We start from the raw sequence: 27,850 nt of genomic DNA, 5'->3' as shown, positions 1-27,850 counted from the left end.
AGTGAAGCAGGTAGTTCAACAGAAGATGAATATGTGAAGGTGTAGTGCCTGTGATTAGTTAGCAGTAGCATATATGACTGCTCACGTGGACACATGCCAGGTAAGTCATATGCACTGTGTCACAGGCAATGTACATGTGAACAGGACAAACAGTGACATCCTGTCAAGTGGGACATGGACATACATATAGTAAGCTATGTAGATGGCACTAGGAGTCCACAGAAGCTCTATAACTATGCATTGCAGGTGTGATCAGTATTCCAGGGTAATTGCAAGCAAACATGCATGCAAACAAAGCTACAGAAAACAGGGCTGCATGTAGTCCATTGTACAACAAACAAGCTGTACCAGTTCCAGTAGGTAACACTGCAAATATGCAGGCACTATGCACATGTACATGGAAATTCACGGGTCAGATGGCTAGGGTCCAGTCTCAGTGCACGCAAGTGTACAGACCATGTACTGTCAGGATGTAAAATAACTGGATGGAAACCCATGTGTTCATACCTGCAGTAATACACATGTCAAATAACAGACACTGAGCCTTCACTCAGTGCTTCCATACTTAGTAGGATGTATGCTACCTGGACTGCCACCACAGTATCCCTGACATATATGGGGACTCTCCCTCCTGTGACAGTTAGTTATGTGTGTTGGGGCTGTATAGCATGGTATGAGATGTGAGCATGCAGTGCTAGGGTGCTCCTGTGTGTCCTGTACCAGTCGTGTAGTACTGCGCACATATCAACATCCTCAAACATCTTCATTGCAGAGTCCAGTGTGGGCAACATGCCACTTGCAATTTACATGTCCATCATTGTGTATTACTACATTCATTACCTTATCCCATGTGCTACCTATGTATGTAGCCTTCTGTTGACATCATTACCACCAGTATGCCAACATGTGCAGATGATACACTATGGTACTTACCATGGGTGTAGACAACAGGACATGACAATCACACACTTACTGCATCAGGCATGCTGTGATATACCCACAATTAATTCAGCACACAGCACTGTTAACAACATGATACTATTACTACACATATATGTGGTCACCCTGTGCATCAGCAACATGTTAACCTGTACCTGCACAGTTGTTACAGATTGCAGGAGGTGGCACAGTTTCATCATATGCACAGGGTGTGAACTTGGTATGCCTGAGTCAGCCACCGATACCACCAATTGACATGTATGTGTATGTGTGTTGGTGAGGGACAGCAGTAGAAGGTGGGGCAATGTTGATGCAGTGTGTGCGTGTATGCGGTAGCCCTAGGTGTTGTCAATTCGCATGTGTGTATGGATGCACACAGTTCCACCTCATGGCTGCCATATACTGGTGTTTGTGGACAGCCACAGACTGTACCTGCCAGGTCATACAGATCAGTGTCTCTGGCCACTGACACAGTACCTGTGCCTTGCAAGTGTGCTACGGACTGTATCCAGTACCAACCCAGACTGGGTACTGTCATCAGAAGCAGGTGTTCATTGACTGGACACAGATCCCTGTCGGGCCTGGCCAGAGCCACGTGCACGTGGTCTCCTGGGGCGGTCTGATGACAGCACAGACCCAGCATTGCTGGGGCTGCTGCTGGCACTACGGGGGCGGCTGCGGCCCTGCTGTCATCCGCGACAATTGCCAGCTGCTGCTGTTGCTGGCATACGGCCACGTTGATGCCTCAACTGCCCACCATCGCCCTGGCTCATGGACATGTATTTGTGGAACCGGTCTAATATGTCCCCACAACGTCTGTCTATGACGTCGGTGAAATCACGGATGGCAGCCGCAATGTCACGCATACTGTCAGTCATGGCTGTGCGAAATGCTGTCAGCTCCCTCAGACCCTGTCTGGTGTACCGTTCCATACGTGACTGTGCCTGCATGACAGCCCGAAACATAGCTGAGGTTGTAAGACCTCTGTGGGTACATCTGACTGGGGCAGTATGCCCACGGATGCTCCCACGAGAACCCCTGGACATCTCTCTGTGTGGTACCATCTCTGGGCCATGCCCATGGCTGCTGTGTGGAGGCATGTGCCACAGATACCACATTACCCTGGTCAATGCCCACTGTATGCTGTCCATTACCTAGGGACATTGGTGACAAAGGGTGTATTGGCAGGATAACTGTGCGCATTGATGGGGTCGACAGCTGTGTACTGTCAATCGTCTGACCAATGACGGACCCTGGCATACTTTTCTGTCCCATTACACAGATGTCATCATTATCAGTACCCACGGCACCTGATTCAGGTTCCCTGCTACATGACACCAGAGCAGCAACAGAACCTGTGGGAGGGAAACAGGAAACACAGTTTACAATGTCTACACATTACCAGTGATGCACACATGCACACATGCACAGGTGCACACATGCACACTTGCACAGGTGCACACATGCACATGTGCACACATGCACACATGCACAGGTGCACACATGCATACATGCACACATGCACACATGCACATGTGCACACATGCACATGTGCACACATGCACACATGCACACATGCACAGGTGCACACATGCACAGGTGCACAGGTGCACACATGCACAGGCGCACACATGCACACTTGCACACATGCACGCATGCACACATGCACAGGTGCACACATGCACACATGCAAACATGCACAGGTGCACACATGCACAGGTGCACACATGCACAGGTGCACACATGCACACATGCACACATGCACAGGTGCACACATGCACACATGCACAGGTGCACACATGCACACATGCACAGGTGCACACATGCACATGTCCACAGGTGCACACATGCACACATGCACACATGCACACATGCACACAGTTTCACACAATTGTACAGTACTCAGTATGCATGATATCAACACACAGACACAGACACACCTACATGCATACAAAGAGCACTACTAAGTGAGCCAAATAGTACTATTACTATCAACACTATTACAGGAATTGTTAATGCACACTCACCAGCATGGATAGGCTGCATTGCTGTTATACCAGTGGGTCCTGCAGACGTGAAGAAACTAATGTCAGTGGGCACAACTGTGCCATTGTTACTGAGTATGATACAGGTCAGTAGTACAACAGTCGCCTTTCACAGGTCAGCTGCTAATATTGAGGATATCACACTTGCACATTAAATACTATGGTGACAGCTACAAACCAAGGACACACCTCACACATGCATTAACTACCAGTGTACACAACAGTCAGCTATACATATGGCATATTACCTGCACGCTCACTGTCTTGCTGCTGCGTGGCTCCAGCCTCCATCGTAATGCATGTCTGCTGCTGTTGTTGCTGGCAGACTGGAGCCACTACACTCATGAGTAGTCCCTCCAGTCTGGTGAGTGGGGGATGTGTAGCCACCCCACCACCTGTGGCGACCTGTTGCCTGTGGATATCCGACGCACGCTGACGGACATGTCTGATTAAATCACTGCAGTGATGTCGTACCTGCTCATATGTCCTATTATGCGTGCCTATGTCATTTACCCGACGGACAAGGTCTTGCCACAATGCAGCCCTCTCCTGTTGATTCTGGCTGGTGCGGGAAAAGAGTATTGCATAATCCTGCACCAGGCTCTGGTGTATCTCCTCATCCTCAGCTGTGGAGTAGGTGGGATTCCCCGGGTGGGCCATGTAACTGAGAAAGAAAATAACCTGGTATCAGCGATATATGTCAGCAGAATTTGGCACACATACTACACATGCTACTCGACTGTTATGATACAACATATCTCACATATGTAGCATCTGTCTGTCTATTGGTGGATACACATGTAGATGGCGAGGTATCAGTGCTCAGCCAGCAACTTTGCAACAGTACCTGGCACACTCCATATGACATACTACCAAACCCCAGCAGTCAGAACACTGATTCAGGTCAAGAGCAACTCCTCACTCTGGGGGTTTGTATCTAGGTACTGTATGGCCTACATCACCAACTACTGTGAGCTGACCACACACTGATTGCCCTGGATATACATATCCCACCTCCACCACCAGCACAAACGACTATAGTGCATAACATTACAGATACAAACTTTACACTTTGTAACAGTGACATGGTATCCTTTCAGCCCACTGGGCCAGTGGCAGATACAACCCACAATGCTGACCCCTACACAATTGCTTTCTACAGACATCTTCGAGAATGCATTGATCATGCAATCCCATATATGACCAAGACACTCTCCACAAAGGGACAACATCCTATCTGGTGGACCCCAGCCATAGACAGATTGTATTACAGAAGATGGAAGCTACTGCAAGACAGAGCATAATTCCATAAAGGGAGGGCATGTCTGAGCAGCACTAGTAAGGATCTATTTTCCATCATACAAAATCCATGGGCAACTTTGAGAGGGAAATCAAGAGGGACACTACAGATAACCAGAAGGCCTTCTTCAGTTATGTTAGCAACCTGGTCAGGATCCATCCTCTATGCCCATAGTTAGTACACAACAACAAATTTTTCACTGACACCACAGATATCGACAACATTGTGGCAGACAGGTTCAGTGCAGGTGTCACCCCGCCCTCTCCCTCAACATAAGACATAGTTATCCCAGCTGACTGTAACCTCCCTGTCATCACAGATGTCCAGGTGAGAGCCACCCTCAGGACAGCAGAATACACAACATGAATGGGACCAGATGGTATCCCCAGTTGCATGCTACATAAACTCTGACAGGAGCTAAATACACATATAGAAGTGCTACGTAACACTAGCCGGACTACAGGATATGTACCTGTACACTGGCGCACAGCAGCAGTGGTTCCACTCCACGAAGGAGGCACCTCAACATACCAATACAATACAACACAATACATTACATTACAATACAATACTATACAATATGCTATTGCCCCTGGGACTACAGCTGCGTACTGTTCTGCTACCCTGACCATTGTGACACATGTGGTGTGATGGTACCTGCTGCTGTCACACAGTTACACAGGGTGACTCATATGGCATATTACCTATCTGACTAACATTCAGCAGGGGTATGTGTGACATGTACTCATGGGGAGTCTTGCTTCTTAACAGTGTGTGGTTTATTGCAGGGTATGTCTTATCTGTGGGTAGGAACTCTTACCTCCACATGTGCACACTATTGCAGTGGCATGGACGACACACAGCAGACATTTAGGTTGTGGATGGTGTGAGGTGTTACTATGGTTGTTGGACACCTGTCATGGGTGTGACTTACATATGTAAATCCGGGAGTGGTAACCTCTATGTGGGTAGCATATGTGTACTCTGTGGTGTTGTCAGTCACTGTGCATTGGTAATGTGTTTGAGTTCATTGTCACAGTGTTGTACGTGTCACTGTGTCCTTCTCCATATCTGTAGCTGTCATGTGAGGTTCATACCATAGCATCCATTATGTGGTGTGGAGGGGTACACCGACCTACATGTCCATAGCTGACACACCATGTCCGCTGACACATACCATGTGCAGGTATTCCAGGGATATTGTGCCACTGTGAATATCATTGGGGCCACTATTGTACACATTTATGACCCTGTTCACCCCTGACACATGCAGTGGTGGGCAGCCAATCACATATCTGGTGGTTACTGGTGTAGGTGATCTGGAATGTGGTATGGTACTCCGGTTTTGACACTGGAGTTCACTCCATGCCATTGTCACCAGGCACCTGTTGCAATACATCTGTACACATGTGCCTCACTCAGAATTTATATACATCTCTCTCTCTCTCTATATATATATATATATATATATATATATATATATATATATGTGTATATAGATATATCTATATGTATATATATATATATATATATATATAGATATATATATATATAGATATATATAGATATATATATGTCCGTATACATATACATATATATATATTGATGTACATATATTGGTATAGATGTGGAGGGGGGGGACACAGAGGGGGTGTGAGTGACAGAGGGGTGGGACAGGCTGTGTTGCAGGTCGTCATATACCGTCATACCTGTAGATAGTCAGATCAGTCTGTCTATGTATATGTATCTACATATATCTATATCTGTATGTGTGCATTACATAGATATGTTTGTACAATATTCTATCTACATCTGTCTATGTGTTCCTACATCTCTCTCTCTCTAGGTATGTATACATATATGCATATCATATATATATATATATATATATATATATATATATATATATATATATATATATACACATACATATGTTGACATACATACATATCCATATGTTAGACAGGTATATCAACATATTTGTCTACCATACTGTATACACACACTAACATACTGCTAAACATACATAACTGTGAAACCTACTTTGTACATGGCACTACAACCTACAATCAACCAACATTGATATGTGCACATAGATGCTCTCACATACAAATGTATGTACAGCCTTCACTGATAGTTGCTGTATGTCCTCTGCCCTTTACACATCTTCATATACATATGGATACAGACCAATGACACATATGGAGGGTTCACAGTATGTAGACCTTTATAGTATTACTTTACATTAACTGTGTTTGTCACAGCTGCTTGTGTTGCCGTCTGGTTCTCTGTCCTGCTGCTCCACTTCCCAGTTGTCAGCTTTCAGGTAGCTGTTGCTGAACAATTTGTTTGTGTCTGCTTAATTGCAGTATTCTCTGTCTCTGTCTCTCTCTCTCTCTCTCTCTCTCTCTCTCTGTCTGTCTCTCACGTCCTTCTCAGGGTGCAACGAAAGTATTGCATGTGTGGACTGGGAGGACAGCATACTTTTGTAGGTATCTGCATATACCCATGTGATGGCCTCTGCACCAATTGTTAGCCAGCATTTGCTAATTGCATGCATCCAGTTGTGTACTGATTGCAGTTCTCACTGTGATTTCAGAACAGTGCTATAAAAGGGTATGTAAGATAGGCGTAGCCCTTTCAGATTTTAAGGGCAGGGACCATGCTGTTATGCTGTGGACAATGTTCTGTGAGTGTAAAGGTTGGTATCTCTCTCATATTTCCAGGTGTGTTGTAGATTAACATTCCTCCATTCATTTCTCCAGTTTCCTGTACTAACTGTGTATGTACACTGACACCTACAACTACTACTACTGTTAATGTGTGTGTGTGTGCTTTCCTTTCACTTTTGCTTGCACTTTCTTGCTAAGGCTTCAATAGTTGCCCTTTACAGTCACTACTTGTATGCTTGCTAGGTGTCTTGACTGTAGTGTGCTGCTGTAGCTTTCCTATTTTCCATGTACATTCACACCTTGGAATGCTTTCTATATCTGCTAGGGTGTTACAGCATGCAGTGTGGTCTGGCCATGGTGTGGGCCTTGACATCTACTAGGGTATTTGAGTATGCTGCTGAGCAGGCCCCAGAGACTTTCAGGTTCATCTGTTATGTGCCTCATGGAATGGTACATATCAGTGGGGTACACCCATTAAAATATCTGGTATGCTGCAGTTGTGACTGTGGGTTAGCATGAGCATATGTATTACTACACTTTTTCTGCCATGCAAGTGATGAATACTTTCAGGACTCCATAGTTACCATTGCATGTGTTACACCTTTCTGCCTACTGTTTGTACATTTCACATGGGGTCTGTGGGGCATCCCTGTAAGTCATTCACTGTTGCTATGTCTAGGCTCTTAACTATTCAAATATGGTGGTGTCAGACCCATCATGTGTACAGATATTTGCAGGTTGTCCACATTTCTGCCTCATATTTTGGTCAATATCTTATGCACACATTTTTCTGGCAAGTCACTCTGGGCTCAAGTCAGAATATGGTGACAAACATTCAAGTTTTAGACTGCATACCCTTCCAAACATCCCACAAAGTGCAGACCCTGTTACTCTCTGAACTGTCTGCGTTTGTTGTAACATTATTTGTAATGTGTCCCTGGTTTTGGGCCTTTGCTCCACATATTTTATTACTTGGTCCAGATGTGTTCCTGTAAGAGGTTGTGGGGTATGTGCAGTGCTTATCCTGCTGTGAGTATGTGTGTGGCTTGCAAGGTGCTATAGTGACATTATTACCTACTAGCTTCCAACTAGCATGGCTGTTTCTGTTCACACACTGCTATTATGGAAATCCACTAGTTTTGATAGTAATTCTAAATGGCATGCTTTGTGTACTACACATCTATATTCCCTTTACATTCATTCCTACTATTACATGACATATTTATTTTAGCACAATGTTCTTGTATAAGAGTCATGGCTTAGTGGAAAGTCATGCAGACTACTGTTTCCAAGGTCCTGGGTTTGGGACTCACAGTGGGATTTTATTTTGCTTTTGAGCTGAGTACAGGACCTGTCAATCAAAGTGACTAAGGCACCTTTAAGCAGTTGTAACCGGGTTAGCGCTGGTTTGCGTGGTGCTCACGCATGCGCACTGGCGGTTAGCTCTGCGCACACCCGCTTACAACAGCTTAAACGTGCTTACTCTTGCGCACACCCGCACTATTTTCTTTGAAAGAAAAGAAAATGGGGAGACATGAAAGTGGTGAAAAAGGGGTCACAAAGAGGGTAAGACAGTAGGGAAACAAGCTTGGGATGTGCAGGAGGGATGTAGGTAAGGCCCATAGCTGCCCATTTCTTCATCAGCAACAGCTGTGCATATGTATGTAATTTGGTGTGACATTTGAAACCTTCCACCCCTGAGAGGTGTCAGGACAACAATAATACTTGTTGTACAGCCAATTGTAATTGATAGGTTCCATGTCCAGTAGACATGTGTGCGGAATGGGCAGCTATGTATGGGGCGTAATTTTTTTGTGGGTACTGAGTGCCCTTTTTTTTTTTTTTCAGGTGAGAGTGGTATGTCAGGTGAAGGAAGTCGGTACTGCTGGGGAGGTAGGTTGGCTAGGAAAACAGACAAGACAAACAAGACGCATACAGGGGCGGTGTATGACACATGTGGGGGGTTACACAATTGACGGGGATGGAGGTTTGGATATCCAGAGCCCATGAGCCCACAGATGGCAAAAGTGGAACTGATATCCCCACCCATAGGCAGTTGCCACTGTTCCTTCACTGCCCAGGATGGGGCTGTGCTGGGGGCTGTGTAGGCGGGGCAACAGGCATGCCCGTTAGTTGCGCCACCCATGCCTCGAGCTGGCGTAGGGGCTCAAGAAGAGAGTCCCGAATCTCCCTGCGCACAACAGTCCGGACGCTACGGAGGGTGAGTGGTGGTCCTCCTCCGGCCACACTTGCAGAGGGGGGCAAGCCCCATCCCCTGCAGCGCTTCCACCCGCAGGTGGCACAGGGCCACCAGAGGAGGGTCCAGACTCGGCACTAGTGCCAGGTGCACTCGCCAGCTGAGGTGGGAGAGGTGGGTCCGCTGGAACCCGCCTTCCCTGTCGTACTATGTTTTGCATTATGTGATGACAGTTTGGGTTAGTGACATATAATATCATTCACAATTAGTTGTAACAGCATGGATTAGTATTCCCATTAACCAAACACCCAGATATTCACACCATTGAACAGCGTGAATAACACATGCATAATTTGAACAGAAATACACAGTCCAACAACATGCAGGGTTAATTGATGGCAACAGGCCATCAGGTGTGGATGTATGAACAGGGCAGATGCATCAACAGACATGCAAATATATATGACCCAACAGGACAAACGTCCAGGGGTGTTAATTGTGATTGCACATACCATTTTCACGTGGAATGGGTTATACATGGTTATAGGGTGGGGTGAAGAAAGTAATATTAACACCTTCGAATAACAATACATATGCTGTACATTTCTAATAGCTACAGTTATATACACACTACTGTTCTAACTACAGTTTCCTATATGATAACTATTTCAACTTGGTGATAGGACTGTTACTGCAACATCAATATACATTTTATTGTTCTTCATACACATTCATATCTAGCTTTGTTCAGCTACATCATCCTGCTACATTTGCTTTATATAGCTGTAGACAAGTGTGGAAGTTTGGTATATCAGACAAACATCCTATCTGCATATTGCAGACTGAGAGCAACATATCCAGATTTTGGGATGCACATTCCAGATGCAGCAACACTTTGAACAGATTTTGCTGTTTGGTTTTGAATGTCACATGCATTTCATTCTGTCTTGACTGCAGTATACTTTATTCAGGGGTTATTACTACTGTATTGCTAGATTCATGACACTTTCTCACACTCTCTCACTTGCTTTCATTTTACTATTCAGGATGGTACTTCTAGGCTTTATTGACATGTTTTACCAGTAGTTATTACAATCCTTTCCAGCAGTCTCACTTCTGTCATGTTTCAGTATTTCCGCAGGGATATATTTCACACGTGATTTCATCATCTTCTGCAGCTATACTTTTCAGCCTGCTGCAGGTTGTGTACTATTTTCTTACAGGCAGGGCATTTTTATTTCAGAATATATGTTGGACAGTTTCATGTTTAGGTTAAACTTACAGGCTGAAACACACTTTTGTAATCAAGCAATACTTGCATACACTTTCACACTGTTACTTGCAGATTTTATTCCTTACTGACTACACTGCACTCTTTTGCTGACTGTCATACTTTTATATTTCTTTACAGTTACTGGTAGTGGATTACTGACCTGCCTGGTGGCGCAACCGCACTAGCCTATCGCCATAGGCTCTGCAGTTCGCAGAACGGACACCTGCAGCTGTAATATAAATGAAGTAATATTGGAATACACATTTCCATAATATCAGCTAGTTTAATTTCTTACATACATAATTAAATGTTACTTACTCAGTAGTGGGGCGTTGGGTGTTTGCTGGGCCTCCTGAATCCTATGGTTCAGTTGGTCCTGCTTGTCTCTCTTCAGGTCCGCATGGTGGTGACGGACCTGCTCACCAGTCCTTGGAATCCCTGTGGCACTGGTGAGATCATGAGCCAACCAGTCCCACGCCTCAGCCCTGTATGCTCCCCAGAGGACCTGGCCCTGCATGAGTTGGGCCTCATGATTATGGACTAGGAGCCAGACCATGTACCTGGACTCCTCAACACCCCACCTCTGTGCTCGAAAGTGACTACCCTCTCCTACTCCTGTCATTCTGCCTGCAGGTCAGTTCTACAATCGTTTATGTTGTGTATTCCCGCCTATGGGGCTTATATAGTCCGTTTTTCCCGCACATATCTGTGATTGGCCATTTTGGAATTGTATTAACTTCAGTAAACCTGCATTGTCATGCTCTAGTTTGTATTTATTCCTATATATTAGCTACTATTGCATTTACAGGTACTGCTGTCATGGCTTAGTGGTTCTGTACCTTGACTATGGTGTATAGTATCCTGGGTTCGAACCTGCCCACTGCTTTTTATTTGTCATGACTGTTTAAACATGCTGAGGCGTGTGTCTGTGTAAAGGCAGTTTTGATACGGCTTGCTCAACATTGCCCGTCGGTTAGCTCGTTTGCGCGATGCGCAGCTCCGCGCAAACGGGGTACGCTGCTTTAAGCCTCATTTGGCTATCGGCACGCATATTACGCTCAGCTCAGTTAGGGGTACATAGATTTCGCGTGCTAGACCACTGCTCAGCTACGGGCACTCATTTTACACCAGTTAAACCACTGCTCATCTACGGGTACATGCACTCACTCTGTTAAACTGTAGCTCAGCTATGAGCACATCTGGCATTTTTTCTTCTTTTGTTACCTCACATGTCTTCTATATAAATTGGCTATTTCATTACATTTTACATATATTGGGGTTTTATGTGTACATATTTGTCAGGGACTTGTTTCCTGCTTATTTTGAAAAAAAAATCGGTGTTGTGGGGGCTCTAACCATGAATGCCTGCTCTTCAGCCAACATCTCTACTGCTACGCTATTGCTTCCTGGCTTATTTTGCATATTTAGTTCTTATATGCTTTCCCACTGACTGCTAACTGTAGCTGCGCTACGGGCACGCCCCCGCAAACGAGTGCACTCACGGTTAAACATCTTTACAATTTAAAAAAATATGTAACATGTTCATTTATATATATTTTATGTTAATAGTCTGTGGGGGCATGTGTTGTGTTTATTCACATTTCCGTGGACTCTGTTGTGGGTGTTTACTTTGGGCACTTTTACACTTCTGGGGGCGTGTCCGCTTGCAGGGCTCAGCCTACGGACACGCCCCCTACTGTCTTACACGGACCGTGTTAGACTTAGGTGTGATTCAGCATGCTCTCATGAATATGCAAAGCATGCTGACATCACTCCGCTTAACTGCACCCTCCGTGTAAGAGGTATAACTCTTACACGGAGGCTTCGTGAATCCTGGGGAGTCTTTAGTCAGAATAGGTTGTCACCATTCTTATTTCAAAAAATAGCAGCTGTTAACAAAAGGGGACACAAAAATCACAAGTACATTTCTCATTGTGCAAAAGAAGAAATAGGAGTACATTAGCTGTAGACATTAACATGAGCTACAGTCTCACAATTCCAAAAAAGACATGCAGTTAAGCACAGACATGACGGACAAAAAAAAATCACAGCTCCTGTACACAGAAACAGAGGATGCTTCGCATCATGCTTGATTCATTCTGTGGCTCATTTACTTAGAAAAAACTAAAATCATTAAGTCTGCCAAATATCCTTTGTACTCAAGTACACGATTTTAGTATGAAGTCTCCAACATTTTGGGGCTTACATTTAATAAAATACATTAATAACATGTCTTGCTCTTCTTGCAATAGAGAACTAGAGGTGCCCTCATAACTAAGCTAAACAGCTAAAGAAAAAAATGTCATTTCTGGATATACCCATTAATTAAATTTCATGTACAAGTTACTGACATGCATGCATCCACTCATGTAATAATAATAATAATAATAATAATAATAATAATAATAATAATAATAATAATGTGAAACTCCCTAACCATCACATAGTACCAATAACGTGATTAGGGAGTGCTTGTCTATGATATGCTACTCAATAATAGGCATGCAATTAGGGGAATCATAAGAAGCCTAACCATATGCCACATTTCATGAGTACTTATTAGTGTCAACCTCCCAAATGAAGCAGGGACATCCATTATAACCCTGGTATAAATTCATATCTACCCATTGAATCATTAAGACTAGCCTTACAAGCAAAGCAGGTAGTACTGTGATCTGTAGTGGTATCTTAACTTATTATATATCCTGGGGATACATTGAGTTAGGAATGCATCCCTCCAGGGAGTCGAGTTTATTAATTGATGTAAATTTAGGTCACTAGTACAAATGTTTGTAGGGCCACTTGTTTTATGAATGAATAACAGGTCAAACAGGATTGGGACTCTTATTGCTCAAAAAGTTAGGCATGTCACTTTGGAGCAGCTGGTAAGCTGGTGGGCTACTGCGTATAAGAAGAGTTGTACTAATCTATTGGAATAGTCGATGAATTTAAGCCCTTTAATTTTTTTTGGTTAAAAATTGTTGGGGCCTTTCCATTTGAGTAATATGCTTGGATTTGTAAATATGAAATAGGGGAAATGTATTAAATGACAGTATTATAAAGAAGGAATACAGTGGCAAGATGACTTTTTTGGCTCTTGAAGATAGTCCTTTATAGGTTCATCAATTCATAGGTGTTTACTAGGCTAATGAGCGCAAGGGCCTTTTTAACCATAGCCATGCACACCATATCTCTGACAGGTTCTGATACCCTTGATAAATGTCCCAAGGGCAGTTTCAGGTGTACTCTCCAGTCCAACTGGTGAATCTGGGCATTTTGAGGCAATGTTACAACCGCCTCATGTACACAGACAACCCTCTCCTCCTACCACCAAGCACTAATGTATGCGAGAGATGCAATTATACAGCCAAACTGGAGGCAAAGCTCTCTCAACCTAAGACTGGGACTGACAGTCAAGAGGAGAAGGAAAATACTTGCAACACACCACTAGTCTCACATAGACCTACTAAACCAACACCGGCAAATAACACACATAAATAGACAAAAACATATTTGGAGCCTCTAAATAAAAATCTGCAAAAGCAACAGAGACCTCCAAAGCAGACATCCAAACAACCTCCACACCCCATCACAAACCATGAAATACATACTTCACATAATCAGTGTGCCATGCAATCACAGCCCTTAAGGCAAAATAACATACCCAACACACTAGTAATAGGCAACTCTATAGTCAGGCACACTGATGTCCCACAAACTAGGCTGGACAAGGAGAAGGTTACAGTTAGCTGCCTGTCAGGTGTCAGGATCTGCCACATAACACAAGCACTCAGGTCACTCCAGAACAAGTGCAAATATGACTCTGTCATTGTCCATGTTGGTGTGAATGACATGGACTACAGGAAAAGAGAAATGGAAGAGCTCCCTGATCATGTAGCCCAGGCCAGTATGACCCTGACCCTGAGTAGCATCCTGCCCTCAACAAGAATGATGCCACATTATAAAGAAAAAAAATGATCAATTTCAAAAATTGGCTAAGTGTCCATTGGTGTCATTCAAAGGGGATCCAGTATCTGTCCACCTGGGATGACATGCTCGATAAGCCACGTTGCTTCGCAAGAGATGGCTTGCACCTGTCACCCATAGGCTTTCAAATACTGGCCAAGGCTTTTGCCACCCCCATAGTGCCATTTTAGACAAGGCTCAAAAGACAAACCCACCACGGTAAATAGCACAAGTAGCCAAAAACTGAGGGTAATGCTTCTCAACACCACAAGTCAAAACCTCAAAATGCATGCACTTAAGGCATTCCTCAGTATGGAGAACATCGATATCTGTGCAGTAACAGAAACCTGGTTTAAAGCTTCAGAGAGCACCCCAGCACTACCAGGCTATAACTCATACCATACTTTTTGGCCACAGAGCCTGGACCAAAACACAAAAGGTGGGGGAGTATCCATATTCATCAAGGATACCCACAGCTCCAGGTTAGTGGCACAGCAAAATGCCTCAGAGATCACCCATGTGCAACTAACAATGGGCAAAACTGCAATTCAAATTTTAGCTTGTTACAGATCACCCATGACCCAGGACCCCCACTCCATGTTTCTGGAGACACTGGAAAATATTAAGGTCCTACCAAATGCCCTAATATTGAATGATTTCAATTAACCAAATATTAACTGGGAGAACTACTCAAGTACTAACTCCCTTGCCCAGTACTTACTAGAATTTATAAACTCGAATGCCCTGGATTAACTGGTCAACACCACCACCAGAGGTGACAACATATTGGACCTGGTCATCACCAACATGGGCGTCCGGTGTTCTACACCGGAGGTCAAACCCTTGCTGGTTAGATCAAACCATAGACTAATCACTCTGGATATCCACATTCTGCCCCCACCCCAAATCAAGGAAACCACCGTGAAAAACTTTTCAAAAGCAAACTTCACGTTAATTAAGACTGAGGTGGGAAGATTCACAGCCCCCATGCTAAAGGACAATGCTGTCCAAGCTGCTGAATCCCTTACAAAGGCACTCTATGAGCACCTGCAAGAATGCATGGATCATGCTATTCCAAGCAAAACCAAGACTCACTCCTCCAAGAATAGGAAACCAGTCTGGTGGACCCCTGCCATAAACAAGCTATACAATAGAAGGAGGAAACTAGTGCAGAAAAGAGTAAAATCCCAAGAAGGAAAGACATCCCTGATTAGTATCAGCAAGAAACTATGATCCCTGATAAAATCATCTAAGGCTAGCTTTGAAAGAAAAATTGCCAAGGACTCCAAATGTAACCACAAAGCATTCTTTAGCTATGTCAAGAACCTAAGTGGAAACTTTCAGATCTGCTCTGAGTTAGTGCAGAATGGCACAAAATTCACTGAACTGACTGATATTGCCAATATTCTGGCAGACAAGTTTAGTGCAAACTTCACCCCCCTCACCCCCTAAAGGGCCCATAATCATATCAGAAGAATGTAGTGCCCCAGCAATCACTGACACACAGGTTAAAACAGCCCTATCCAAAGCCAAAAATACAGCTTCAGTGGGACCAGACAGTGTCTCAGACTGTGTCTTACACATGCTCCAAAATGAACTAACACCTCACCTAAACACACTGTTCAAACTCAGCCTCTCTACAGTCTATATACCCATAGAGTGGCATACAGCAACAGTTATCCCACTCCACAAAGGTGGATCCACAACGAACCTTGGGAACTATCGCCCTCTAAGCCTGACTAGCGTGGTCTGCAAGGCTATGGAGCACATCATCATGGAATTCATTAACAGAGACATATATTGGAGCTAGATAGGTAAAATATCCATTTATAGAGAATTTTATTCGTTATTTTTAACAATTATTCATTTTAAGTTATTGAATGTGTATGCTATTGTTAATTTATTGTTATTGAAACATAAACATGCATTTTCAAGTATTTTTATTATAAAATTAATATACATAAATGTGGATAGGTTAGATATTATATGCATGCAGCTTTAAGAAAATTTAGCACCAAAAAACAGCTATTTTAATGTTTTTTATTTGTTGTATCACTGTTCTGATGAAGCTCGCTACCTGCGAGTGAAAGCGCTTAACCTTGTCATATTAAATTTTGTTTTTTTACATCGTGGTGTTGGAATTATGTAATTTGCAGTTGGCAACATAATTTGCAACATAATTTACTGTTGGCAATATTGTTATGAGTGGCAGCGAGTTTGCGTTCTGGTCTCGCTGGATTCATTTTTTCTTTCTTAACAGAGACATTGGGAACCTTCAAACATTGGACTCTACCCAGTTTGGCTTTGTTAAGGGCAGATCATGCCTCCTAAACCTGGTGGACTTCTTTGAGACAGTTACAAAGACTTTAGACAAGGGAAAGGAAGTTCACATAGCCTACCTAGACCTCGCAAAGGCTTTCGACACTATTCCCCATTCTGGTATTATAGACAAGCTCACCAGCCTGAACATAAACCCCTACGTCACGAGATGGGTTGCCAATTGGCTCATGGATAGAACCCACACAGTGAGCATTGCAGGCTCTAGGTCCGACTCTAAACTAGTTACAGATGGCATCCCCCAGAGCTCAGTCCTGCGACCCCTCCTGTTTGGTATATACTTCTCAGAGGTACTGGCAAGCACAGGAGTACTATGGTTGACCAAGTTCACAGACAACTGCAAACTGGGGGCCATAATTGACTCTCCAGCTGTTACAGACATCCTCCAGAAGGGTCACACTGAGACAGATACCTGGTGTCAAAATCATGGCCTCAAGCTAAATGCCAAAAAGTGCATAGTCATCCCCTTTGGAAAGAACAAAGTATCCGTGAACTACCACATATGTGGTAGACCCCTAAATACAGAAAATGTAATAAGTGATCTGGGGACCCAAGTAGATAGTAATCTCTCCTTTGATAATCATATTGCCAAGATGGTTAGAAAATACTTTTATGTGGCCCACCTAATCACAAAAGGGTTCACATCTAGAACAAAAGAGGTTATTGTGCCCCTCTACTCATTACTCATCAGACCCATCATAGAGTACAACGCCCCATTTGGTATGTACCTTACAAGATACCTGCAACATCTGGAAAGACCACAGTAGTACCTCACCAAGAGGATTATTGGCCTCAAACATATGCCCTATGCAGCCTGACTGAAGAAACTCCAGCTGTACTCAGTTGCGTACTGCTTACTCAGAGGTGATCTCTGCCTGACAAACAAGGCCATGTCCAACCCATAATTGATGGACATGCTCCACCTAAAAAAAAAAAACAAATCCCCGAGAGTCACATGCTCTAGGGATCTAAACCTCACCACAACGATAAATATTACATGCTGCAGGGATAGATTCCTGTCCCAGAGGCTCCTCATGCCTTGGAACAGGATTCCAATCTACATTAGGCAAAGCCCCTCACTAACACTCTCAAGGGAAACCTTGACCAGTGGATGGAAAACAAAAAAATTACCCCAGGGATCACTTCAGTGGCTCTGCTGGACAAGAAGCACAGGGAACTAATGGCTCTGCTGGACAGAGGCACAGGGAACTAATCTAAGGGGGTGGAAAAAGCCAACACTTTCTGGCTAGGCTTATAGATGCCCTCTGACAGACAGTCTGGTACTTACCTATGAACCTATGGGCCTTCGTTATAAACCATTTAGATGTTACCTGTGTCCATTAGAGACATAGGTGCCAAACCAGGGATGAATTTCCAGTTTCCCATCCAATTGTCCAAGTTGCACTTGAATTGGGTTAGGGAGGAACTCTGCTTCACATGGATGAGGAGTTTATTCCATAGATGGGATAGTCTCTGGGATACATGCCCATCTCTCCAGCAGGTCCTATTTATATCACAATCAAGGTTTAAGTCATTAAAATGGGTAATTCTGGTACTGTTTGTTTTTTGTATATGCAGGAGGTCCATCAGAGTGGGCTCTGACAATGCCCTGTATGCCAGGCATGTACCCCCCCCCCAAAAAAAAAGTCTGTAGGAGACAGAATACAGGGATAGGGCACTGGGGTGGTCTGCATAGCACATTTTACTTATGCACTGTATTCTTTTAGTGAGGAACCTCTATCGATGTTCCAGTTGTTGGATATGCCTGGTTAGGTACATACCAAAGGGGGCATTGTACTCAATAACTGGTCTGATGAATGCCGAATACAGTGGAACAATGACTTCCTTGGACTTAGATGCCATACCTTTGTTTATAAGTTGCACAACACAGAATGATTTCTTCACCACTGTAGACGTGATGATCAAAGACTAGATTACTATCTATGTCCATAAGTCCCTGACTACTGCGTCATCTCTAAGGGTTGTGTTGTCAATATGATAGTTACCAGGGATGGATGACTTCCCAAAGGATACTATTATGAGGATACTAGTATGAATTTCTTGGCATATAGTTTTAGTACATGGCTCTGACACCAGCTGTTTGTCAGTGTCAGCCCCTCCAGGAGAACTTTTGTGTCAATGTGAGATTCAATGACAGCTCCTAATTTGCAATCATATGCACATTTTGTCAGCCAGAAACCACTGACATTGGCCTTGACTTCTGAGAAGTAAATGCCAAAAAGGGGTGGTCCAAGGACTGATCCCTGTGAGACTCCACTTGTGACTGGCCTCTTTGTAGAGGTGGAATCCTCAGTTATAACTTCCTTGGTCCTGTCTGTGAGCCACTTAGCTATCCCTCAGGTGGCAAATGGGTTTGTACCTAACCTCTTGAGTTTGTCAACGATGTCTGAGTGGGGTATTGTGTCAGATGCCTTGCCCAGGTCAAGGTAGGCAGTGTGAATGATTTTGCCCTAATCCATTTCTTTGGTGACCTTCCCAAAGAAGTCCATCAGTTTGACTAGGCATGATCTGCCCTTAACAAAACCAAACTGGGTTGGGTCCAATGTCTGGAGGTTTACTATATCCCTACTGATCATCTCCATGATAATTCTTTCCATGACTTAACATACAAGGCTAGTGAGACTTGTGAACATGGCCTGATACACAGATTTCTCTGTATCTAATCTCTGTAAATAATCTGTTTGTAATATGTAATGCTGGTATTATGTAATGCTGTATCTGCGTACCCTTGGAGCTTTTCTCCCCGGGCCTCCGCTGAAAATGGACATGCATCCAGTCAACAAATGTAAAATAAAAAATAAATAAATAATTTCCTGGCTATGGTGGTAACATGATGAGAAACTGAGAAAAAGTGTTGTCTACATAAATACACAGGCCTCTGTGATCATTTTAGTTTAAAGAGGACTATCACTTATAACATTTGAGGTGAGAACAGCAGTTTTGTCAAATGCTGCTGTGCCACACTTATTTCTTTTATGTTGATACTATTCTTTATATATCAAGTATGTACATATTGTAGCAGTTTAGTACTCACAGATGAGCAGATAACAGTGCCCAGTTTGCAGTAATTGGAAAATTTGTTCAACTACACTTTGCAGTCTCTGGAAAACTTGTTCAACTAAACTTCAGGGATTTTAGCTTGAATGCCTGCAATATAAATGCCATGCAAGATAGGGACCAGCACTGCTCCCTGCTATATCCAGCTAGTAGCAATTTTACTTTCAGAGATGGTACAAGTAACTTTCAAGATTTGGGACCTGTTGAATAGCCAGTTTGCAATTTAGTAGACAATGTTGGTGATTCCATTAAGTTTGTCTAACTTTTTAGTACTGCTAACATGGGGAGATAGTGCAAAAAGTGTTGGCCAAGTTAGGATAAGCAACATGTGCAACAGAAGCACCACAGTTCCTAGCCTCTAAAACCTTTTCAAAGATGTTTATTAGGTTTGGGAGACTAGAATTTTCCCTTATCATCAATCTCCTGCAGTTTCAGCTATGTCACAGAACAGCGCAAACCTTAATCATTTATTATAGCTGTATTTAGAACCATAGTTAGGTCATTTAGTACCCAGGGCAATTCTCCATACTGGTAACCCCCATCCCAAAGTTGAAGGGCAAAAAAAAAAAGGTCTTAACTGCTGAACTGCAATTAGCCGGCTTGCAACAATTACTAAGTTTGCAACACAATGAGCTGCTGAAATGTAGTATCAGCATTCATTAACAAAACGACTATGATGTCATCCACATTTGTTATATGACTGCCAATTCTGCACTAATGCCCCACTGACACATACCAATTGCACCCCTCAAAAGCTTGTGACTGGGGCAACAGCACCTTTTACCCCATCATAGTTACAGATTTGGCTATATCAGTATTATAATGGGGCAGTGTTATGATTAAAGGGAGCATGTCACAATATTCCCAGTCTGCTATAGGTTATTATCAATTTCCAACATCATTAAAGCCATTTTATGCTGGGGGTAGAATATGCATTATTTTCTTTGAATTTGTATGGTAAGAGCATGCCAGTGATCTGTCCTAAGTGGATAGGCTAGGCTGGTTTACTTTAACTGCATTTTACACAATAGATGGAATTGCAAATGCAATAATGTCAGTCTAAATGCAGACCTTCCTAGTTATGTATGATGGAATATTTATCTTTCTGAGATGTCAAAAAGTGATTTGAGTTGATTGATCCATTATTTGGTGGATTTTGTTTTACTGTACATGCTAGTGGAAATAACATAATAACTTCACTCTCCCCTTCCAACAGGCCTTAAGTTTTGATGAATAACTACATTATTCTGTCTGGAGATCTAGATATATCTGATAGCTATATCACTTATCATAGCTTTCATTTATCAGTGTGGGATTCATGGAGGTTTTGTTGTGTGTTGTGTACCCTTATGTGGGAATCAGGAAACACAACATAGTAAGGATTCATAGTTCCATGTTGTGCTCCATTGCAGAGAACATGAATGCACTGCAGAAGATATATTCATATGATCACAAGACATGCAAATGCTACTGGGTCAAAAAGTTGGGTCCAAGTGATAAACAAATGTATACTAAATGAACATATTTCGGCATCATAGTATGGGAAATTGTGACACACTGTATACCAGAATATAAAATAATAAGGTATACCAAAAATATTGGAGCTGCAGGTATTGTGAATGCTAAGAACTACAACAACAGAAGTCAAGCAGCTCTGCTATTACTGCTGCCACTTTCCACTGATATTTGCAATAATGTGCCCAGTGCCAAAAGGAACATCATCATCAGTGGCCAACACATGGTAATTTAAACAATAAGGAGACAATTGAGCCCTTTAGAGTAGAATGGTATTTTGTTTAAGCCTTGGTTGATACTTGCTGACCCACAACAGTATTTATTTTATTTATTTATTTGCAGTTGGTTTACCAGGATAGTCCATTGGGTCACAAAGAACCCGTTTTCAATGGAGTCCTGGGGAGAAAAGCTCCAAGCAGAAAATTACAGTGAGATATCTTGTTACAAATTGTTATAGTTACAAAAGCCTAGTAAAAACAATTACAAATACAACAGAATAGTGATTAATATACAATCAAAAGAGAGAATAAAATTTACAATATGATAACAGAGGTGACTTTACATCAATGGTATGTTACACTAAGAGGTGCATATTATGCAATCGGTATCAAGGCTTAAACAAGTGATATCAGGATGTATGAGATAGGAGGAGAAAAGAAGAGAGGAGAGGAGATTATATGGGGTGATAGCAAGAGCATTCCCACTGGGAAAATAGATGTGAGTGAAGAGATTTTTTGAAAGAATGGATGTTTGAGGTGGTGCGAATGGGTGGTGGTAGGGAGTTCCAGAGACGAGCTAGACTATAGGATAGGAGATTTTTTCCTGGGGGATGAGATGGTTTATATAGTTCTATTAGGTTTTGGTTGTTAGATCTAAGTAGTCTATCAGGGAGGTGCATTTTGAAGGTAGAGGAAAGGGAGGGACAGAGGTAAGGGTAGAAAATTAGCTTGTGGGCAACAGTAAGTTGAGTATAGGTAAGATGATTGGTGAGTTCCAACCATTTTAGTTTGTGGAGAGATGAGCAATGGTGTGAAGAGGACTTATGGCCAGTAGCAAACTTGACAATTTTGTTATAGCAAGAGGAGAGTTGTGATTTGAGTGAAGATTGTAGGTTAGTTAGGAGTGGGGCACCATAGAGGAGGGAGGGGATGAGAGATGTGGTGGAGAGGGTGATTTTAGTGGAGGGTGTTAAATAGCGATTTTGTCGGTAGAGCATATCTAGTTTTTTGTGGGGTTTTTTGATATTAAGTTGAAGATGGGAGCAGAATTTGAGCTGACTATGAATTTGGACACCTAATAATTTGGCCTCTGAAACAAGTTTGATGGGTGTATTACTATGACTAGTGATAGGGAATGTACTTATATTATAAGAGGTGGCTTTGGATTGGGTGAATAGCATTAGTTTGGTTTTAGATGCATTTAGTGCGAGGTGATTTTTTTTCATCCATAGTTCGGTGGTTAAGAATGCATCTTGTGTGAGCTTTAGAAGGGTAGGTAAAGAGGTAGCAGAACAGATAATAGTTGAATCATCGGCATATTGGATGATGTTAGTGAAGGGGATGGAGTTATGGAAGTCATTTATGAATATATTGAAAAGAAGGGGGCCTAGTATGGATCCTTGAGGGACTCCAGTTGGGGTATTACGGAATGGGGAGGTGGCTTTTTTCCATTTTACAGCTTGGCATCTATTAGATAAGTAGCTAGTGAACCAATTCAGAGAGGAAGGTGACAGGTTAGCTTAGAGAGTTTAGTTAGGAGTAGATTGTGGGAGATAGTGTCAAAGGCCTATTTACCACACCTGTTGACATCTTTGTAGGAATGCGTGGTCTTCTCTTACATGATACTTATAGCTCTTTAGATAAAGAGACATTTCAAGCACTTGTGGTTACTGCCCTGACTTTTTACAGTAGGACCTGACTAGAAGGTGGGTTTTGTGACTTGCTAGACTGCAACCTAGATGGAATTTGCTGATAAAGTTCCCTGCCAATTGAGGTTAGATGCTGTCTACACTCACTAACAAGGGTGGCAGAGTGTCATGTACTTCCAGATACATGAGACAATTACATAACTTGTGAGAGCCTCCTGACGTAGCCACCTCTCTTATGTAGCCTGCCCAATTCTTCAATAGCACTACCAGTACAGGCACTTGTGGTAGCTCAAGCAATACTCCTCATGGAAGTAGAAAATATAAAATGTGTCTGCTACTGATAAATTCATGATGTCAATAGGTGTGGTAAAACAGTGTTTCATGTCATAACAGATTCCACGCAGAACAACAACCAGCTTCATGCCAGACCTTATTGCAAGAGATTGTGCCTAGATGATAATCCAGCATATCTGCAGACTGAGTCTGAGTGCCAGCCACATACAGGGATCATCTATGACATACAGAGCCATCAGGAACTCCTGTAAGATTACCAGTGAATTAATTAATGTCATCGGAAGCATGGTTAAAGTCCATTTAAATTATACATTTACAGAGGGCTGTTTGAGTACATATTTCATCACATTTTCTGATACCATTGCATTGATATTTAAAAAATCAAATGTTGTCACTATTACTTACAACATGTAATCATTTGCCTGCCTACTTTCACTTTGTCATTAACAAGTCTGATAGTGTGTTCCACAACGTACATGTCTGATGTTGCAAGACGTTGACAGAAGAATGAGGGTTTCACTTGAATACACTTCTTGCCCTGGTCATTGCTACATATGTCCACTCATTGCATTTCATTTACATTCTGATTTTTTTCTCTACCACATATTTATTACTAATATCTATTCCATTTGCTCACCACTCAGCATCATGCAAAAATGGTTCACTGACGAAGGAAAAAAATGAAAAGTTAATTTAGGCTGCCTTAAGTAGAGCAAATATGTCTGGCATTGTTGCACAGCCCTCGGCAATATATATAGTACTTACTTTAAAAAGTGTATCTGACAGATGTCACATTCTGTGGTACAAGGTGTAACTGAAGTGAACTGAGAGAAATAAGGCAAATGAAGCATTGTTCAAATCTGGTTTAGAAATCACATTGTAATTATTTACAATATGTACTTTTCCTTTCTATTTTTATTTTCATTTTAATGTGCATTTGCTCTCTCCTTGACAACATACAAGCACAGTTCACTACATAAGGAAACAGTGAAAAATTTTAGCTTAGTCAGCCTTGGGTAGTGTAAACAGGACTGGCAATGTTGCAGTTTTCTTAGCACTCTAGACAGTATTGTGAGGGGAAATTTCATCTCTCAAAGAGCTATCCATGTGGTGCAAGGTATAAGTGCACTGGCTTTAGATTCAAATCCAAGTGTAAGATGCTTTCTACAAAGCATGTGAGAAGCTCATTTTTAGGACTGTAAAATTAAAGAAAAATAATGTCATATCTGTTTTGAGCAAACAATTTATCAGTAATACTTGGACAATTAAGCTTTTCTAATTAGCACATATCATTATTTTCACATATAACCTCAAGTTAATGTATATCCAGTTTCCTATGATATGACAGATGTCATATCTTCCAAATATGACAGTGATGATATTTAATATAAAATTCAACTGCATATATATGAAGGGTACTTTGCTTTTGTTATAATCATTATGACTCATCACATATCCCAACTTTGTTTTGTGAAGTATGTTGTGACAAAGATTACTACTGCCAGTCCAGCAAGCTGGAATTTTGTAAATAAGTCTGTGTCCTTTGTGAATATTAATATGATTTTTATAGAAATGTAACAGAAAGAGATACTATTAGTCCAGCTATCTGGAATTTTGTAAATAAATATAGCTCATTTGAGAATATTAATATGATTTATATAGAAGTATGACAGAAGGAGATACTGCCAGCCCAGCTAGCTGGAATTTTGTAAGTGGTTATGTGTCACTTGTGAATGCCAAAAGCTTCATGTAAGATGCTTGTGGTACAACTGTGTTAGAACTATATTTTCTGGACTGAGCTAAAATGTAACCACAGCATGCCCTGTTGGCTTAGACTAGAAATATATAAAAAAATAGGGTAAAAAGGATCAAATTCCAAATTGGAAAAACTCCCTCCTCTAGCTCAACAAACAAATTAGATTACTAGTGAAAACCTCTAAAGCCAATTATGAGTTGAAACTAGCCTTCAAGACAAAGGGAAACCACAAGTCCTTCTTCAGTTATGTTAGGAACCCCTATGGCAAAGCCCAAGTTTGCTCCGAACTAGTACTTAATGATACCACGTACACTGATCCTGCTGACTTAGCCAACCTGTTGGCTGATAGGATCAGTGCAAACTTCACCCACTTATCGCTCTCCAAAATCCCAGTCGACATCCCCGATACTTGTCCCACACCTCACATCTCTGTAGATCAAGTGTTAAAAGACCTATCCAAAGCAAAGAACACAGCTTCCATGGGACCTGATAGTATTCCAGGCTGTATTCTGCACCATCTCCAGCAAGAACTAGCTTTGCCATCGAGCACCATATTCTACCACAGCCTAACTACAGGCTTCATTCCAGAAAAGTGGAGAACTGCCATCATCATCCCTTTCCAAAAAGGTGATGCCACTACTGACCCAGGAAACTATCTCCCCATCAGCTTGACAAGTCTGATCTGTAAAGTCATGAAGTGCATTATTAAAGATGTCATAAACAAGGACATAGGCAATCTCCAAGCATTTGACACTACCCAATTCGGATTTGTCAGGGGCAGATCTTGCCTATTGAACCAAGTTGGTTTCTTTGAGACTATCACCAAGGCTCTGGATGAGGGAAAGTCAGTACATACAGCTTACCTTGACCTGGCCAAAGACTTTGACACAATTCCCCACTCAGGCATCATCGAAAAGCTAACACAACTTGTTGTTAATCCCTATCTAGACAGATGGGTGGCCAACTGGCTTACAGATAGAACCCACAAGGTCAAAATAGGTGCTGCCACCTCCAACAGCAGACCTGTCACTAGTGGTGTTCCCCAGGGATCTGTCCTTGGACCCCTTCTGTTTGGCATACTTCTCAGAGGTCCAGGCAAAGACAAAGGGCCTGTGGCTGACCAAGTATGTGGATGACTGTAAGTTGGCTGCTGTTATTGACTCCACAATTGATGTTTACATACTGCAAGAGGGTATCACAGCTACAAATAACTGGTGCCAAATTCATGGCCTTAAGTTAAACACAAAAAAATGTATTAAGATACCATTTGGCAAAAACACAGCCCCTACTGATAACCACATCAATGGCAACCCCCTAAGCACACAACCTGTGGTGAGAGACCTGTGTATGCAGGTTGACAACAGTCTCACATTCGACCATCATGTGGTGGCTGTGGTCAGAAAATCCTTTTACTTGGTTCATCTTATAAGTAAAGGGATTGCATCCAGAAAAAAGGAGGTTATTGCCTCCCTGTACTCTTCCCTTATTAGACCTATGATTGAGTATAATGCCCCGTTTGGTACATACCTTTCCAAACACCTGCACCAACTGGAAAGGCCACAGAAATATCTCACAAAGTGAATTAATGGCATCCAACAACTATTCTATGTGGACAAACTTAAATCACTATCACTCTACTCAGTATCATTCAGATTGCTCAGAGGTGATCTGTGTCTCGCCTACAAGGCAATATTGGACCCTGCCCTGCTAGAGATGCTCAATATCCATAAGTCTAAATCCTCGTGCAGTACCCACTCGATAGGCCTAAATCTAATATGCAACATCAACAAAACCTGCTGGAGAGACAGGTTTGTCTCCCAGAGGCTGCCCCTTCTCTGGAATAGACTTCCCATACATGTCAAACAGAGTACCTCACTGGCCCTCTTCAAATGCAATCTTGATGAGTGGATGGGAAACCATAAATTTGTCCCAGGGATTCCACCTTTGTCCCTCACTGACAGGGGTAACAGGTGCTGACTGAAGTTTCATTTGTGGGCATACACTCTTGCCTAGGCTTGTAGGGGCAATTAGCCTAGTAACTGCTTATGATCCTATGAAACTATTGTAATTGTGTAAATTTATTTGTTTTTAACAGTGGGAACTAACTTGCAAAACTTCAAGAAAATAGTTGAAATTAAATTGTTTTACAATTATGCTATAAAAGTTATCATTCAGTTTCAGTCAACAGCAGACAGGATGTCTACACTAGGGGACTCTCTGTGCTGTGTTGTAAGAGTTTTATTGTTTTATGTCTTCTAGCAGTTGCAAATAACAACTTACCTTGTCCTTCTATACTATTACTTACATCTTCAGAATCTCATTAAGGAGACTACTTTTACTAATATATTGTATAATTTCAGCTCCTACTTTTTCTTTATGACTACTTGTATACTAATATATTGTATAATTCAGCTGGCATCTTTTTCTTTATGATGTATTGCAACTACATTTTGTATTGTACTAATTGTATCTGTATATTTTGCACTATGTTATGAACGAATGACCTCTTTGATTATTCTCTGTACTGCACCTGCAATGTTCATTGTATACATTAATTTTTGTATATGTGATTTTGTTTGTTTCCTCGGAGCTTATCTCCCCGGGCCTCTAC

The sequence above is a fragment of the Protopterus annectens genome, chromosome 3.part1 (genome assembly GCF_019279795.1).
Source record: "Protopterus annectens isolate FY-2018-M chromosome 3.part1, PAN1.0, whole genome shotgun sequence".
Lineage (NCBI taxonomy): Eukaryota > Metazoa > Chordata > Ceratodontiformes > Protopteridae > Protopterus > Protopterus annectens.
The sequence above is the reverse complement of the archived record's forward strand: the minus strand, read 5'-3'. Positions refer to the sequence as shown.